Below are 14,167 nucleotides of genomic sequence, written 5' to 3'. Positions count from 1 at the left end.
TTCATCCTATGTTTGGCAATTTGTTTACCTTTGCTAGCATTAAGAATTGCCACCATCTGTTTTTTTACATTACTAGGGACACTAGTGCATGCAGAAACTTCTCCCTTAACCCCTGCCAAGTGTTGCTTGAACCTATGTACCCCACTACTTATCACTCTTTGACAGTAATTACAAATAATTTTGTCTTTCTTGTTGGGATCAAGTCTGACCCCATGTTGCCATGCAGGGTCTTCTGTAGATCTTGACATGATTCAACTGTTTTAAGATGTAAAAAGTTTAAATTAACTCAAACAATAAAAATTAAAAATTGGGTTTAAATGTTTAATACATCATGATAATCAAAACTTTATCACGATTTTCACATCTTTTCGAAAAATCATCATTTTTCAAAAAATTCGATCATGGATAAAAAGAAATAAAAAAAAAAAAGTACAGCAAATTTTCAAAAAATTCGATCATGGATTAAAAAAAAAAATTAACAAATTTTCAAAAAGTCCGATCATGGATTAAAAAAAAAAAATCATAAATTTTCTAAAAATTCGATCATGGATTACAAAAAATTCGATCATGGATTACATAAAATTCGATCATGGATTACATAAAATTCGATCATGGATTACAAAAAAAAAAAAAAACATAAAAAAACAAAAAATTCGATCGTGGATTACAAGAACAGAAAAAAACAATTCGATCATGGATTACAAAAAATTCAATCATGGGTTAAAAAAAAAAAAAAAACACAAAAAATTCGATCATGGATTACAAGTAAAAAAAACAAACATTTCGATCATGGATTACAAAAAAGTCGATCATGGATTACAGAAAATTCTATCATGGATTACAAAAAATTCGATCATGGATTACATAAAATTCGATCATGGATTACAAAAAAGTCGATCATGGATTACAGAAAATTCTATCATGGATTACAAAAAATTCGTTCATGGATTACATAAAATTCGATCATGCATTACAAAAAAAAAAAACAAAAAAAAACAAAAAATTCGATCGTGGATTACAAAAAAAGAAAAAAACAATTACATCATGGATAACAAAAAATTCAATCATAGATTACAAAAAAACTCTATCATGGGTTACATAAAAAACAAAAAACAAAAAATTCGATCATGGATTACAAAAAAAAAAAAACATTTCGATCATGGATTACAAAACATTCGATCATGGATTACAAAAAATTCTATCATGGGTTACAAAAATAAAAAATAAAAAATAAAATTCGATCATGGATTACAAGAAAAAAAAACAAACATTTTGATCGTGGATTACAAAAAATTCGATCATAGATTACAAAAAATTCTATCATGGGCTACACAAAAAAAAAAAAAAAAAAAAAAAAAAAAAAAAAAAAAAGAATTTGTTCTTCACAGAGTCGTTTTACATAAGCGATTTTAACTCAAAAATTCACCTCCAAGTGAATAAATTACATCCAATTGACTATATTTTCTGATAAACAACAATATAAGGAATCAAAAACCTAAATTTTTAACACATTATTTCTAATATATCATGAAAACAAAATCAAAAGGCGGAAAAAAAAAAAAAAAACAGCGGAATTTGGTTCCGCAGACATCTCTCTGTTCATATCAAATTTCTTGCTGTAATTGACCAGATTACGTAAAATTGAAAATTTTAAATCATACTAGACACAATAAAGATTAAAAACCCTAATTATTGAACTCATTTTGTTCAAAATATGCCGTGAAATAAATCAAATGGCGGAAAAAAAAAAAAAACCCAAAGTTCTTACCTGTTTTTGTGAACCGAAGCCTTCAATCTCCAAAAAACTCTGTTTTTCTCAACGATTATCACAAATTAGTAACAAAAGCTTTTGATTCACAGCTTTAAGATCAATATGCCTACAAATTTTGAAAGATTTATGCCCTATTTGGCATGAAATTTCAGAAATGGCGGAAACCCTAAACCCCGAATTTTTCTTGATCCAAAAACAACCAATTTTTCCACCATTTAATCTTTGAAAAAGCTGAATAAAGCTGTTTACAGCCTGCAAAACAGATCACATGCCGAAAAAAACAAAAAAAATGATAAAAAAATGACAAATTTGAAAAAATCCGTGAAGAACACTGTGCAACCCGTGTTCTTCACGGACTCGCCGATTCCGCACAGTGAATCGGCGAGTCACTGTGCGGAATCGTCCGGTTCTCTCTAGAACCGGACGATTCCCGGTTTTTGAACCTATCCGGTACCTTTTTCGTGAATTCTGAGTCGAACCGGGCGAGTCCTGTTCGACTCGGCGATTTTTAAAACGCTGTACTCATAAAATAAACATAAAAAATTGAAAGAACCCTGAGAAATGGTATTCCTTTCCAGGAGAGAGAAAATGCAATAAATATGGATCACCTTTCGAAAGAAAAAATAAAATAAAATAGATTAGATTCTTAGGGGGATTTTTTTATGGACTCGGTTTCTATGCGGCCAAGCTCTCAAATGTAGAAATGCAGACCTCTTAATAAATCTATTTTTGAGGTGGAGTTTAAGGCCTAATTTTTAAGGACATGCAATCTCTAACATGGGGATTATGAATATGAAAAAATAAATAAATTTTTAAAATAGAAATAATAATTCTAGTAAGAAAACATTAGTTAGTTTCCTTTTTTTAGATGGAATACCTACTTGCATTCATCTTTAAAATGGATGCTTTACACTTTTTGGACCGCATATGTAGAAATGTGATCCAGTCCGCATGAAACAATTTTCCTTTCTTTATACATTTGTGGATTACCTTCTCATTATTAGATGAGCAATATAAAAAATAAAGAACTTTGTTTAATTTATTTGTGACGTAGATTTCACTTTCCAAACCTAAATGGCCGAACATGGTTAAAAACTATAGTTCTTCATCATCATCATCGTCAAAACCTTGTGCCAACTAATTGGATGTGTATAATATATAACAACCACTTTAGATGAAATCGTATACTATGAAACTATTTATTTTTTGTACAAAGAGGTTACAATCACTTTTTGACCATTGGATGTGAAATTCCATAGATGAAATTGTATCACAACATTCAAAAAATTTTGTTTTGGATTTTATGCCCAAACGATGACACACCCTCAACCACCCAATCTCAAATCTAACAATAGATGATAATTGTGACCTCTTTATATCAAAAGTAAATGGTCTCATTATATACATTTGGGAGAAATGCATATTTAGAGATCTAAAACTCTTTAAGAAAAAAAAAAAAGAAGAAGCAATATTTATTCCCTCCTTTGAAATACAAATGTTTTTAAAAACATCCTAGGATGTCAAAAAATTGACGACGGAGAGTCTTTATCTTTTTAGAGATTTTTTATTTTTATTTTTTTTTGTTGATATAATTTATGATGGGTATTTTAGTCCAATATATATTTGAAAAAAAATTGGTAGGAATGGTAGGATTTATTTGATATTTCCAAAATAAATTGGGTTTCTTTAAAGGAAAAAGTTTGTATGGAGCCGATGCTATAAACAATCAAATTGGAGCCCACCTCAAAAATTTCATTAGAAGAGGTTGTTTTTATGTCAAAATATCCTCAAATTGATCATCTCGACGTCAAGATGCATGGACATGAGAAAAACTTGGATTTCAAGTTTTCGAAATAGTACATCTTGTAACACTTTTTTGGACCGTCGGTTTTCAAGATTTTCAAATTTTCATAAATCTGCCCGATCTACACTATTTTTGAAGCTTTAAATTTTATAATTAAAAATAAAAATATATTTTTAAGCAATCACAAATATTTCCCATATTAAAACTATATTTGAAGGTGCGCGATTCTTCCTTTAAAAAAATAAAAATGGCCCATAATGTGCCATTCATTGCCTATGATGAAGCTCTTTGTCACCAAGTATGATTGTATCATGCTATGTGGTATGGGCAGGTAAGTGGCATGACTTGTATGTTTCTCATTATTGTCACATATGGAATATGATTTTTTAATCCAATTGCCAAAGGTATTTGGAAAACATGCAAGAGACACTATGGAAGGGACCACATAAAAGAAGTAATACACCAGAGTCTATGTGAGACATTGGGGGAGGCCGGTAATACCTCTAAATATGTTAAAATTATTTTCTTTGAGACATCTGATCAATAAGAATACTATAGTTGAGAACTTATATGATATGCCTTTTTTGAGTATGTGTTATTCAATATTTTTCAACCCATTTTGCAAATTACTCTTTATTGGTTCGACATGAACAGTATATACACGATTAAATCAGAACTCGACATGAACAGTGTATATACACGATTAAATCAGAACTCGACTTGAACAGTGTATACACGATTAAATCAAAATAATAAAGATTAATCATGCTAATCACTTTTTTGATAGTTACCTTTCTTAGTAGTTGCGATAAGATGGATGGACACTAATTGAATGAAACAATCTCCATCATAGCCTATTGATTGAAAAGTAGAACAATCTCCATCATAGCCTATTGATTGAAGAGTAGAAACGTAGATGTGTTCACGTTGTAAGCTTATCAATTTGTATCATTTCCTCGTCTCAAATTAAAAAAAGGAAGCCACACTTTAAAAATCCACCATATAAGGTTGACATTTGAAAATCTTCCAATTGATATCTCAAGTTCAAGATATATCGATATAAAAAAATAAAAAATGAATTTAAATCATAAAAATTGTATATCTTGTAACACATTAGTTAGACCGCCCATTTTCAAGATTTTCAAATGTTTGTATATTTACCTGAATGCATCAGCTTTGCATTTCATAATTAGGAGATGAAATTAGATTTTCAGGCCATTATAACTCTGGAACTCCAGTAGAATTTCAAGGTATCCCTTACGTTGTTTAAGGTTATGGACCATATTTAAAGTTTTGCATTTCATAATTAGGTTCTGAAATTAGATTTCAGGCCACTATTTAGGTTTCTAATGCTGAAACTAATTTTCCAACAGAATTTGGGGGTATACCGTACTTTGATTGTTTAAGGTTACATAAAAGCATAGGACACGGTTTCTATGCAGCCACAGCCCGCGTATTGTACAAATGCTGGTTTGGAAAATAATATATTTTTTAAATATAATTTGATCTTACTTTGTAGATAATATATAATTTTTAACATGGAGATCATAAATATGATTTTTTTTTGGATAACTAGAAATAATAATTATATTAAGAAAACATTTGGACATTACTTGCAATTGTTTTTAGATGGACCACCTATTTGCATCCATCTTTAAGATGGATGCTTTATACCTCTGGATTGCATAATCTAGAAGTACGGTCTAACCCGCATGAAACAATTTTCGAAAAGCATACGACAATGTAAAGCTAATAATTTCCATTGTCAAGATTCTTGTTAATGTTGGACTGATTTTAGTCCTTAGACATGCATTTTACGGTTTGCAAAGGATTTATCAACTTCTATATTTTTTGATACAGAAGCTCATTTTTATGCTAAAGAGTTGTCGAAATCCTAAATTTACAATTAAAAAGCCAGATAAAGTGGTTGAAATGTTTTATTGTAATGAAGTTCGAACAATACCAATAATTAATCATCCCAGAGATTTGAGTGATCTTTATTTGTCAATTTATACAAATGACATGTCCCATAGAGTTCTCTTTTCCATTGTTATCTAGGAATTAGAAATATGATGGATTCTAGTCTAGTCACTGCATATGTATATTGGTTACTTCGGATAAATGCTAGATGCTACCCATGCTACAGTCTAGTGTTTGAAATTAGGATCTACAATTGATTGTTCTCTGTTTTACTGTCTTTGTTCCTTCTTAAAATGAAGAGGCTTAAAGGAAAAGGGAAACAGATGCAACACTTGAGACTTTCTTTCCTTCTTTATCATTTGGATTAATCAAAACAATGTTTTTCAATCTTTACAATTTTCTTCCTAATATGCTTCTCAATATACCACATGATATGCATTATGAGGCAATTGAGTTACCCATTCTTCTATAAGCCTTTTATGCTATTAAATTCTATTGATTAGGTCTTATTTCACTTTCCTCATTAACGCATCCTTATCGGTTCTCATTACTCTGGAAATCTTAGGAAGTAAATAATTCAGTCTTTTATGGATCTTGTTATTTATGTCTTTTATGGATCTTGTTGTTTATGTCTTTTATGGATTTTGTTATTTATGTCTGTTGCCATACAATTATGGATTTTGAATTTTGGATCTTTTCTCAATTTTGTAAACCTCTTACTTTAGGCAGTATTAATCTTCGATTTTTTCTCTTAAATTGATAGAAGTGGAATTTCATGGGTTTCTGATCAATATATTGGATGATTGAGAGAATGGTTAATAATATTGGGGAATTCTTTATTTCTTTTACCTGCCTTAATAAATGATACTCTCTTATCTATTCAAACAACAATAATTCTACTCTCTCACCCATTGAAACAAAAATAATTCTACTTTCTCACCTATTGAAAATTCTCTTATTTATTGTGCAACAAGTCAAGATAGAGGTAATTTTAATAGACAATGCTTTCCGTGAGAATCCTTTCAATACAGAAATTCAAGGAGAACCACTCATAATCTCTAGCCTGGATATAAATGGATTTTATGGTTGAAGGAGTGGCCTGTTTGATCTCCACACATGATTATGTGTTTAAATTTGTTTTCTCTTTATCTCATTAATGTTAAACTTGGGAGCTTGGCAAGAACTTTAGAAGTCATTCAGTTGCACTCAGGCCACCTAGACCTAGAATCATTCTTTTCACTCTCCAACACACGTTCATATGTGTACACATTGTTAATGTTGTAATATCGGGATTACCCAAGCACCCATTTTTAAGCAAATCGGGATATCTCAAATCCCACTAAATGTAGTGAGCACTACATCACAATGATTTCAACACTCAAATAATATGTCCAAGATGCAATAACAAGTGCAGTATAATTGAAAAAAATATAAAAGCAATAAAACAAGCAATATGAGAAATCGTCAAAGCACAACACAAATGAAAGTAGAGAGGGATACATACATATACATGGTTCACCCAAGATGAGCTACGTCCACGGGCAAGACGATAAAGATGTATTCACTATCAATAGGAAAACTTACAAGATTGAGGTATACAGAGTTACTTCATACAATCTCAAATAATGCTCAAACAAAGAACTTCCTACCATGAAATCACTTACAATCGACTCCTTTGTTCGATTAACCGATGCCGTGAAAAAATGTCAACAAAATGGCTCAAGATGAGCCTCAAATGGTAGTGCTAGGGTTTTGTTGCAAAACCCTCAGTCTTCTCTATAAGCTTCATTTTTTCTACAAAAGAGTTCACCCCCATTTTCTCCACGTTTCTCTCTTTAGAAAAATCTTTTATGAGTCTCCACCAAAAAGACTTCCTTTTACTGACAAAAATATCTTTCACTATAGTGAGAAATACCACATGGGGTGGTGGTTTGGCATCACCACCCAACAATCTCTAGTTTGATGCAAAATCACACCCTTGCCTTGCCAATCTATCACTTCCATTCTTTCTTGAAATCTAGAGAGGTTAGACTCCATTCTAACTTCTCTACTTGGATGGTCTTTGTAAACATATCTGTAAGGTTGTTTTCGGTGTTGATCTTGACCAATCGAACTCGTTCATCTTCAACAACTTGTCGGATATAGTGATATTGAACTAATATGTGCCTTGACCTCCTGTAGTGAACCGGGTTCTTGGCCAAATAGATAGCATTCATATTGTCACAAAATAGTTCCATGGGCATGCACATAATGCCCATCTCACCTATCAACCTTTGAAGCCACACGACCTCTTTTGATGCTTCCGTTGTCGCTATGCACTCGGCTTTGGTAGTTGACAATGCTACTGTATCTTGGAGCTTTGACATAACCGATCAATTTCAAACCGAAAAACAAATGCGGTAATCGACCTACCTCTATGAAGGTCACCGACAAAATTTGCATCCACAAACCTTGTATTGGAATTGAGCCCTTGCCAAATGTGATAGCATAACCAGTTGTACTTCTTAAGTACCGAAGCACCCATTTTATTGCTTCCCAATGAACTTTTTCAGGGTTTGCCCTAAACCGACTTAGAATACCATCCGCTTGCGCGATATCCGGTCTTGTACATACCATAGCAAACATTAAACTTCTAATCGCATTTGCATAAGGAACCTTAGCCATGCTTATTCTTTCATCTCCCGTCTTCAGACTTTGCATTGAAGACATTTTGAAGCAAGGCGCTAAGGGTGTCTTTATCGGCTTTGCATCTTTCATGCCAAATTTTTCAAGCACCCTTTCTATGTAACCCTTTTGAGATAATGATGAAATTTCTATTTGTCTATTCCTTTTAATTTTAATCCCAAGGATTTGCCTTGCCAACCCGATATCGTTCATCTCATATCTTTTGTTCAAAGAAGTCTTGAGCTTCACAATTTTTGTCTTATCTTTGCACACCAAAAGCATGTCATCCACATGTAAGGCTAAAATCATGTATGTACCATCATCAAAGAGCTTTAAATAGATGAAATGATCATACTTACTTCTTATATACCCAAGGCTCATCATAAACATATCAAATGTTCTATACCATTGTCTTGATGCTTGCTTGAACCCATACAAGGACTTCTTTAATTTGTACACAAGTCCTTCTTTGCCCTTTTCTATGAAGCCTTCCGGTTGTTGCATGTACACATTCTCTTCAAATTTTCCATGTAAAAAAGTAGTCTTCACATCCATTTGCTTAAGTTCTAAATTACATAGCAACTAAACCAAGCACTAACGAATTGAGACCAACTCGACAATCGATGCAAAAATTTCATCAAAATCAATTCCTTCCTTTTGTAAAAAGACTTTTGCTACCAATCTTACCCTATATCTTTCAAGCTTGCCATCAAGCCCATTCTTTATTTTGAACATCTATTTATAACCAACGGTCTTTCTACCTTTTGGTAAACTTCACAAAATCCTAAGTCTTGTTTATTTGAGGGGTCAATATCTCTTCCTCCATAACTCTTTTCCAATGCTCGACACCATTGTTATCACTGATTTCACGGAATAATGTTGGCTCTTTATTTTCGGCTATCAAAGTATGCAGAGTATTTGGATCCACATAATCTTTGTACTACCCGGGTGCACGAGTTTATCTAGTAGAGTGCCTATGTGCCAAAGGCACACCTTCATCATGATGGCCATGTGGTTCTTCATCTTGACTTCTTAGTTCTTCATTATGATCAATGAGTATGTTCTCATAAGGCATAGTTGCACTTGGTGGAAGTGTTTCGGGGTTGCCTTGAAATTCTTGGCTCTCATGTTGCACTTTTTGGCCATTGTCATTTATCATTATCCTCTTTGCCAATACTTTGGATTCATTAAAATGTACATCACGGCTAGTAATTATTTTTCGGGTACTTCGATCCCATAATCGGTACCCCTTCACACCCTTGCTATAACCCACAAAGATGCAAATCTTTGACCTTGGATTTAATTTGTTCCTTTGGCAACTTGGAATAGGTGCACATGCATCACAACAAATTTTTTTTAAGTCCGAGTAGTAACTTGGAGTTCCATACTATATCTCATTAGGAGTTTTGCTTCCCAATGCCACCAAAGGTGATCGGTTGATAAGATAACAAGCCATTGATACGGCTTCCACCCATAATTCTTGTTCTAGGCTGGTATTATTTAACATGCACCTCGCACGCTTCATCAAAGTGCGATTCATCCTCTCGGCGACGCTATTTTGTTGAGGATTGTAGGCATTTGTGTAATGCTTAGGAATTCCCTCGCCTTGCAAAAATTTTCGAACTCCATTGATACAAACTCTCCACCATTATCGGTCCGAAGAACTTTGATGTGATGCCTCATAGATTTTTCAACTTCGACTTTAAAATTCTTGAATGCACAAAACACATCACTTTTAGACTTAAGAGTTTTGATCCATACATTTCTTGAGAAGTCATCAATAAATGAAACAAAATATAATGCACCGCCATAAGATGTAGTTGGTGAAAGGCCCCATACATCCGAGTGGATGTAATCAAGTTTGCACTTGCTTGTATGTTTCTCGATCTTGAGATGTTGTCGATATTGTTTCCCATAGACACATTGCTCACAAAATTTGGATCAATCAAATTTAAGTGTAGAAATAAAATTCCTCTTCATCAAGACCTCCATACCCTTTTTACTCATATGCCTCGATCATCTATGCCATTGGCGAAATGAAACTTCCTCACCTTCTACCACGAAATTCACTTCATCATTTGTTATTGTGCTTCCTAATAACTTGTACAAGCTCTCAACTAGGACTCCTTTCATCACAATTAGAGACCCTTTTGATACTTTGATTACTCCATGCCTAACATCCTTAATTGTCGAAATAGTCCCATCAAACATCCTTAGGCGAACCGAACCCATTCCAACCACCTTGCTAGTGAATTATTACCCATGGATACCGATCCTCCTTCACATGACTCATATGAGTCAAACCATGATCTATGTGCATACATGCGATGGGTGACTCCACTATCAAGTATCTAATTTTAATAGAATATTAAATTATACGCTACCATCAATACTTCATCTTCAATGAACACAGATGTAGACTCTTCAACTTGATTTGTTTCATTCTTGGATTCACTTGGCTTTTCACCTCCCTCATTAAGAGCTTCGAAAGAATTCACTCCATCTTTTTTAAAACAATTCTTTATTATATGATCGGGCTTCCCACGTTGCCAACATACATTCTTGTTATTGGGCCATCTAGATTTTGATCGAAATCTTGAATTTTTTCTTGACTGATTCCTCAATGAATCACCCCGTTCATTCGATCGACATCGTGCCATGAGAGCTTCTGTCTTTCATTCCGTCGAATTTTTCAAAGATGCTTTCTTTTGAAGTTCATCGACAAGTAGGGATTGCACACCGAGCCCAAATCAAGAGAATCCTCTTTACTACAACTCAATGTAGTAACAAGGTTATCATATGATTCCGACAATAAACAAAGCAAGGTGACCGCTTTATCTTCATTATCCATTCTCACACCGATACTCATGAGGTTATTAAATTCATTCAGGTGCTGCGACATATTTGCACATTTTTTCATTATCAAGGTATACAATTTTATCTTTACGAAAATTTGGTTTGTGAGCGATTTTGTTTGATACAAAATTTCCAATTTTTTCCACAAATCTTTTGCCGTCTTTTCACCAATAATATTAAACAAAATCTCATTCGCTAAACACAAGTGAATAGTGGCTCGTGCCTTCATATCGCGTTTGTCCTAATCATCATTGGTCATATTTACTGGTCTCTTATCCTTTTCTAAGTAATGTTTTGTGTTGCTCTTGATGTACCAATAAATCTTGTATTTTTAATTTCTAAATTTTAAAATTATCTTTCCCATTAAACTTTTTTACCTCGAAGTTGTGAGATGTCATTTTCCCAAAAATACTACACTAATTTCTTGAGCTCTGATACTACTTGTTGTAATATCGAGATAACCCAATCACCCATTTTTGATCAAATCGGGATATCTCGAATCCCATTAGATATAGTTAGCACTACACCACAATGATTTTAACACTCAAATAACATGCCCAAGATATAATAACAAGTACAATATAATTAGAAAAAATATAAAAGCATCAAAACAAGCAAATATGGGAAATCATCAAAGCACAATACAAATGAAAGTAGAGAGGGATACACATATATACATGGTTCACCCAAGATAGGCTACGTCCACGGGCAAGACGGTAAATGTGTACTCACTATCAAGAGAAAAACTTACAAGATTGGGGTTATACAGAGTTACCTCATACAATATCAAGGAATGCTCAAACAAAGAGCTTCCTACCATGAAACCACCCACAATCGACTCATTTCTTCGATTAACCGATGCCGCGAAGAAATATTGACAAAATGACCCAATATGAGTCCCAAATGGTGGTGCTAGGGTTTTGTTGCAAGACCCCCAATTTCCAACCCCCAATCTTCTCTACAAGCTCCCTTTTCTCCACAAAAGAGTTCACACCCTTTTTTTCTACGTTTCTCATTCTAGAAAAACCTTTTATAAGCCCTACTAAAAAAACTTATTTTTTAGTGACAATTATACCCCTCACCATAGTGAAAAATACCACATAGGGTGGTAATTTAACATCACCTCCCAATAGTTAAATGTGTGTTAAATAGGGAAAGTATTATACTTTCAGGACTAGGCCAATTGGGCCCTTTGGCCGTTGGCCTTGACCGGGCTGATCCTATAGGGACTTGGGGCCAAGCTTGGGGCATGGCGGGCACGACCCACCCCGACCGAATAATGAGACTATACCTACTTATTTAAAGTAGGTCAAATTACAAAAATGTCTATGCTTACTCAAGCTTCCAAACCTTGAGGTAATTTGAGCATTTTTAAAATATTTTTTAAGGAGATACCTACGTTAAATGAGAATTATAAAGTATGCCTCTAATGTAAATTGGGACTTTTTGACCCCTTTTATAATAGTACGAGGGGTTTTAACCCCTTTAATGATATTTTTCTTTTAAATATTTTTAGTTCTTCGTGTCCTTCCAAAACATAATATAAATAAAATGAACTATAAACGCAGTACAAGTACTCTCATAATTGAATATTTACTCCATAGAATAAAAGATCTAAGTACTATTAAGAAAGACTTTTTAATGTGAAATACTGTGATCCATATTAGAACCACATATGAGTATCCCAAACAAAAAAGTTCGATTATGAATACGTAAATACTTGATCTGACCTGGATGGTCGCTATTTAATATGAGGATATTAATTTTTTTGGCATTGAAGAATACCTATAATTTTATTGGAAAAAGTTTATGTAAGTTGCAATATTGTATTGCAAAAGTAAAGTACACATAAAAAATCAGTAGAAAAAGGTGGTCCGCAGTTGGAAGACCTTCCAGTGATCATTTCGAACTTGAGATGCATGGATATGAAGAAAACAAAAGAATTTCAAATGTTAAAAATAATGAGTTTTGTAACATGTTATCTGGACCATCATTCTTGAACATTCTTAGGTATTAGCGGCTATATACTTTAATAAGCAATTTTGAGAATTTTAAATTTCATAATTAGGATTAGACATGGATTTTTAAGCTGCCATTGTATGGTTTTCAGCACTGAAACTACATTTTCTCTTAAAATATAGAAGTGCACATTATTTATATAATATAAGATCGACACCTTGTACATAACTCACGCAGTTTTATTTTAGCTCCTTTTTATAACTAATCACTTGGTTGAAGATGTTATATTCTTAAACTTTAGGGTCCTAATAATGCTTTTAGACGAGACCTTACTTGAGGGGTTTTTTGAATATAGAAAAAAAATTCGTCTTCTAAGGTGGAACAGGGTAGGTACCCTCAAGAGTGAAAGTGGATTGGGTATTAAAAAGATATGGATTATTAATCAAAGCCGGGTTATATAAATGATGGTGGTGGCGAGTCCTCATTTTAAAAATCAACTTTGATTCCAGGTTTTGCTTGCTAAATACAGTTGACAAGCATTGGATGTGACTTGGGGTGAGAGATGTACTAAAAACAGGTCTATTTTTTTTGGAGAGCATCATAAGTGGTTTGGCAGCTGTCAGTTTTTACTGGCTAAATACCGTGTTGATAGGCATGGGATGTTGATTGGGAGTGGGAAAATACCGGCATGGGATGTTTATTGGGAGTGGGAGAGGCATTAAAAACAGGTCTATTTTTTTTTGGACAACATCAGAAGTGGTTTGGCAACTTGGCACTGCAGCTGATTTTTTCCAGATATTTTCGATAAGATGGTTCACATAAATGGAGAGGCATTAAAAACAGGTCTATTTTTTTTGGACAACATCAGAAGTGGTTTGGCAACTTGGCACTACAGCTGATTTTTTCCGGATATTTTCGATAAGATGGTTCACCTATATGGGAAGGTATCATATCTCGTAGAAGTTAGAGGAAATCAAGTTATATGGAATGTGGCCCTTGGGGTAAATGATGAAGTTTTTTCTAGCCTAGTTGCACTTATGGAATAACTGAATAAAACTTATATCCCTCGGATTTTGCCCCTGACGAGCTTATTTGGGAGATTGAGGTCGATGGTAATTTTCCTGTTAAGTCAATCTACTTTTTGCTTTTTCATGATCGGCAAAGGCACACCTCTTTTTGCATTGTGAGTTTGT

This window comes from Amborella trichopoda, chromosome 2 (assembly GCF_054954075.1).
Source record: "Amborella trichopoda isolate Santa Cruz 75 chromosome 2, AtrichopodaSantaCruz75HAP2 v2.0, whole genome shotgun sequence".
In the NCBI taxonomy this organism is placed as follows: Eukaryota; Viridiplantae; Streptophyta; class Magnoliopsida; order Amborellales; family Amborellaceae; genus Amborella; species Amborella trichopoda.
The sequence above is the reverse complement of the archived record's forward strand: the minus strand, read 5'-3'. Positions refer to the sequence as shown.